This window comes from Dipodomys spectabilis, unplaced genomic scaffold, assembly GCF_019054845.1.
Source record: "Dipodomys spectabilis isolate Male_0828 unplaced genomic scaffold, ASM1905484v1 ptg000163l, whole genome shotgun sequence".
In the NCBI taxonomy this organism is placed as follows: domain Eukaryota; kingdom Metazoa; phylum Chordata; class Mammalia; order Rodentia; family Heteromyidae; genus Dipodomys; species Dipodomys spectabilis.
The window spans coordinates 16351250-16357249 of NW_024870840.1; positions in this window are offsets into that span (position 1 = coordinate 16351250).

Sequence of the window (6000 nt, forward strand, 5' to 3'; positions counted from 1 at the left end):
GGTCATGGAGCTTGAATTCAGGGTCTGGGCACTGTCCCTGAGCGTTTGTGCTCAAGGCTAGCACTCTACTGCTTAGAGCCACAGCTTCACTTCTGGTTTTCTGGTGATAAAATGGAGATAAGAGTCTCATGGACTTTCCTGCCTGGGCTGGCTTTGAACTGAGATCCTTAGATCTCATCCTTCTGAATAGCTAGGTTGCAGGTATAAGCCACTGGAGGCTGGCTTAGTATTATTATTAATTGTCTGTCCCGCACATGTTTTTCAAGTAGTGAATGAGATAAAGGCTCTGCAATCCTTGAATATGGAAACAAACTTGTAAGCAAATATGTAAACCAAATGCTGAGGCAGCGTCTTGGAAGGGTCCTGATTTAGAGTGAGCGCTCCAAAAAAGTCATTACTGAGGAAGCTATGTTTGAACTATGACTTCATGACAAGCCGGAGTACTCCAGAATGGCGTCCTAGCTGAGCATGATAAAGGAAAATGTCCAAAGACAGAAATAAGTATGGTGGGTTCTAGGAACAGACAAAAGACTAGTGTGGGTAGAGCGTGGAGAGGCAAGAGGTAAGGTCAGGGAAGGGTACAGAGGTCAAAGGATATTCTAGACTACAGTCATGAACTAGGCTCATTTCTGAGTACAAAAGAGATCTTGAAAACGTTAAAATGCACTGTAGTAACCTAGACCAACATAGGTTATAGGTTATTGAAGCGCATGTTCCCTGAAGAAGGAAAGTGAGCTCTAAGACTTGTAGTGCTTCCAGTGGTAATCCTAAAAAGATAGGCACACTTTCTAATCCCTAGAAGCGATGCATGTGACCTAACTTTGCAAAAATGCTCTTTGTAGATAGAAATAGGGATCTTAAGATGAGATCCTGCTGGATTAACTGATGGGCCCTAAATCCAAAGACAAGTGTCCTTGAAAGGTCAGCAGAGAAGGTTCTCATAGGGGGAAAAGGTCCTGTGAATGAGGCAGAGACTGGAATGAGGCAGCCACAAGCAGAAGATGGCCTGGAGTCACCTGAAGCTAAAAGAAGCAAGGAAGGCTTGTGTGTCAGTCAGGGCTCTCCAGAGAGGCAGAGCCGATAGATGCACACGTGCAGCCCCAAGGCTGACCTTGGAATTCACCTTCAGTGGCTGCCAGAGGCTCCAGGCCTCATCCCTGTCGGTAGCTTCCTGCAGCGTCAGATCCCTTGGATCATCCCGTCCAAAGGAAGGGCAGCTTGCAGAGCCTTTTCTTTTTTTCAAAGGCTGTCTTAAAACCAGCAGCTTTTTTTGGGTCACTCAGAAAATGGGCAGAGGTGAGTATAGAAAAGCCTTAGCAGGTGAGTTTCCAGCAATTGTGTTGTCTCTCCTCCCACCAAAGAAGCAGAGGGCACGTTGACAGAGATCTGCTCCAATGTGGGCAGCCCCTGATGGCCTTCACCCCTCTCTCCACGAAGCTGAGACTTGTCTTTCCTCTTCACATGCTCTCTTCTGTCCTTCCCATGTTGCATTTAGAAGCCAAGCTGCAGACTGAACAAAGTCCAGATGATCCCCACTAGACTGTATAGAGAAGAATCACGTTAGTAAACTCCACCCCAACTTAATAATGTAGAAGCGAACATTTCCCTCACGTTATGTTTCATAACATTAAAAATGCAAACATTAAAACACAATCAAAGGGCCCCAGAATGTTCCTTAGAATATTAAAACATCCTTGTAGACATATTTTTTTTGTGTGTGGTTGCTTAATAATCAGTTGTACAACCTTCCTGGCTATTAAAAACAGCATGTGGCCAGCATCTTTGTGGATATAGTTTTTGCCTGGCTTTGCAACCATTTATTGAGAATCAAGTTACTGGATTAAGCTTGTATTTGGCAATAATAAAAACCAATGTAAAATTGAGTAAGTGAATAAGCTTGTGTTGTTTTAAAGAACAAAATAGTTGCCATGTGTTAAAAGTATGCTTTTTTTTTTTTTTTTTTGTGGGCTTGAACTCAGAGCCTGGGTGCTGTCCCTGAGCTCTTTTGCTCAAGCCTAGTGCTCTACCACTTCTGAGCCATAGCACCACTTTTGGTTTTGTGGTAGTTAATTGGAGATAACAGTCTCACAGACTTCCCTGCTTGGGCTAGCTTTGAACCTCCATCCTCAGATCTTAGCCTCCTTAGTAGCTAGGATTACAGGTGTGAGCTACCAGCACCTGGCTAAGTATGAATATTTCTAAGGCTTTTTGTAGTTATTGTTTGGTGATAATGGGGTTTGAACTACACAGCCTTATGCTTGCTTGGCTGACACTCTACCACTTGAGCCATGCCTCCAGCCTAACTTTTTGTTGGTTATTTTGGAAATGGAGTCTTATACAGTTTTCTGCCCAGGCTGCTTTTAAATCTTAATCCTCAGCTCTCACCACTAGGATAGCTAATGTTACAGGTATAATCCACCAGTGCCCCAGCATTATTTTATTTTTTTACTGGACATATTAAATTGTGCATAGGAAGAGGTTTTCCTCATGCTGTTTCAGTACATACCTATACTAGATTCTTTCTTTCTCTTTCTTTCCTTCCTTCCATTTTTTCCTTCCTTCCCTCTTTTCTTTCCTTCCCTCTTTTCTTTCTTTCTTTCTCTCTTTCTTTCTCTCTTTCTCTTTCTTTCTTTCTTTCTCTCTTTATTTCCCTCTTTCTCTCTTTCTTTCTTTTTTTTTTTTTTGTTTTGCTGGACCTGTGGCTTGAACTCAGGACCTGGATGCTGTCCCTGAGCCTCTTTGTACTCAAGGCTAGTATGCTACCACTTGAGCCATAACACCACTTTTGGCTTTTTCTGAGTAGTTTATTGCAGATAAGAGTCTCACAGACGTTTCTGCATGGGTTGGCTTCAAACCTTGATCCTCAGATCTCAACCTCCTGAGTAGCTAGGATTATGAGCAGAAGCTACTGGCACCTGCCTTATTCTTGATTCTTAACAGCTAGATTGAACTAATGTGCCCATGCCATGTTTTTCCTTTCCTTTCCATTCAGAATGCTTTACACTGTCTGAGATGTACATTCTTCTTGAGAGAGACCATGAGAGGCCATACATGAGGACAAAACCCAATTTGTCAAGACTGAGAGGGCACTAAAATGAACAATTCCAGTGACTTTAGACATTGTCTACTACTATTCCACTAGTTTGTGTGTGTGTTCAACCATTAGGTCTTTCAACAGACATGTTAGAGAGGAATATTATTTTCATCTCCACTTTACAGATAAGAAAACTAGACAACTGGAAAGAGATGAACTTTCCTAATGTCACCCAACTAATTAGTAACAGGGCTAAGACTTAATAAGAGCAAGTAAGTGATACCAGTCCAGAGAACTAGGGCTGATTCTCCAGTCTTAACCACTCTACCACCCAGTCTGTTTACATAAATAGATCCATCCTGGGTCCTGGGGTCATTTCTGAGGAGGTATCTCTGGACTTCCTGTATTCTTTTTTTGTTGTTGTTGGTCATGGATCTTGAACTCTGGGCCTGGGCGCTGTCCCTCAGCTCTTCAGCTCAAGGCTAGTGCTCTATCACTTGAGCCACAGCGCTACTTTCAGTTTGCTGGTGTTTTATTGGCAATAAGAGTCTCATGGACCAGGGCTGGGAAGGTGGCTCAGTGGTAGAGCTCTTGCCTTGCATGCATGAGGCCCTGGGTTCGATTCCTCAGCACCACATAAGCCAAAAAGGAAAAAAAGCTGGAAGTGGCGCTGTGGCTCAAGTGGTAGAGTGCTAGCCTTGAGCTGAAGAGCTGAGAGACAGCGCCCAGGCCCAGAGTTCAGGCCCCACGACCCGCCCCCCCCCCCCAGCCCAAAGTCTCATGGACTTTCCTGCCCAGGCTGGCTTTGAACTACGATCCTCAGATCTCAGCCTCTTGAGTAGTTAGGATTACAGGTGTGAGTCACTGGCCCATGGCTGACTTCCTATATTCTTATTTCTTAAAAAAAATTAAAAAAAATTGCCAGTCCTGGGGCTGGAACTCAGGGCCTGGACACCATCCCTAAGCTTCTTTTGCTCAAAGCTAGCACTCTACCACTTGAGCCACAGGAAAACCCAGGGTTTCATGCTAGGCAAGCACTCTACCACTAAGCCATATTACCAGCCCTGTTTCTTTTTCTTTCTTTTTTTTTTTGTCGGTCATGGGGCTTGAACTCTAGGCCTGGGCGCTGTCCCTCAGCTCTTCAGCTCAAGGCAAGTGCTCTACCAGTTGAGCCACAGCAACACTTCTGGCTTTTTATGCTTATGTAGTGCTGAGGAATCAAACCCAGGGCCTCAGGCATGTGAGGCAAGCACTCTACCACTGAGCCACCTTTCCAGCCCCACTGTATTCTTATTTCTATGTTTAAAAAAGATGTATCTATTTACTTGGATCTATAAAATGACAAAAAGAAATCTCTATTTGTCAAAGCCTCTTTTTTTTTTTTTTTTCCAGTTGTGGGGCTTGAACCCAGGGCCTGTGCACTGTCCTTGAGCTCTTTTGCTCAAGGCTAGGGCTCTAGTTGGAGCCATAGCACCACTTCCAGTTTTTTGGTGGTTAATTGGAGGTAAGAGTCTCATAGACTTTGTTTCCTGGGCTGGCTTTGAATCACGATTTTTGGATCTCAGCCTTCTGAGTAGCTAGAATTACAGGTGTGAGCCACCAGCAGCTGGCAGAAAGCCTTTTTGTATACCCAAGGTTCCTACAAAGTGTGGCAGAAAGCAGTCCTGATCTTCAAGCTGTGGTATAGCTAAAATCCTCAGCTATTTTAATGCACTATATCATTCCACCCCACTGTCATTAGAGTACTAGTTTAACAAAGACAGGGAGTAGGCCTGGCATGATGGCTCACCCTATACCCCCTACCACTAGGGAGGCAGAAATAGAAGGATCATGGTCCAAGGCTGGCCGGGACAAAAGCACAAGGCCCTATCTAAAAAATAAACTATAAGCAAGAGGACTTGTAGATATGGTTCAAGCGGTGGAGTGTTTGACCCTTTGAGTTCCATACCCAGGACTGCCAAACAAACAAACCCAGGACAGAGATCACAGTAATTTTGTGCATTTTTAGCACAGTGCCTGATATATATTAGATGTTCAATACGTATGGTTTGAATGAACGTATAAGTTGAGAAATGGTTGAGAGCTAAGATTATAATAAACATAATCTCCTCCTCATGCTTTGCTTATCACACTGACATGCATTCTTCCTGCATAGGCTAGCGAGGAGAAAAGACAAGAGGTCTGCGCTTGGTGGTCATGTCAGTGCAGGCCAGCATAAAAAAAACAACAAAAAAACTCTGAATAAATAACCAAGTCAAGAAACCACTGAGAGGCCATTGTACTCTTCAGCTTCGTTTCCCAATCTTCTTGTGTCCTCATTCAGTCTTGTCTTCGGCTATTAGTTTCTTGCTTTTAATTCTAGACCACCTCTAACATCAATTTATCCTTTTGGTTTATGTGTCTCATATATGCTCTTTTCTTCTCCTTTGTCTCTCCTTATTTCCCTGGACGTAATGCAGGACTCCTCTCCACTCCTGATCAAGTGATTTCTCTCAGGTATACAGAGCTGTTTGCTACTCTATAATATACCCTGCTTCTGCCCTTCTCAACACTCATTTCAATTTCCGAGTGTGATTTATCCAGCAATCACACCATTCCCACAAATTGGCTTTGCAGAAAGCCTTAATGCATTTGTCTTGGCCCTGAAGGGCCAGCTCCTGACAATCCACAGCAATGCTTAGGTCTCCCTTTTGCTGATCCTTCACAGATTGGCCATGTGAGCCATTATTATGCTTATGACTAGACTGAGCCATTCATTCCGGAGTAGTGAATGTGGAAGGAGTCTGGCCTTCTCTGTCTGCTAGGAGGGATTCTGTATCCTCCTGGGAGACACCTGCTTTTACTCCCTGGGATGCAGTAGACAGAGCACTGGAAATGAGTTGAGCTGTCTCTGATGCCCATCTCTGCTCCAACCTCTTGACAAAGTCATTCACCCCCTTTGAACCTCGGTTTCCCAATTTCCAGAG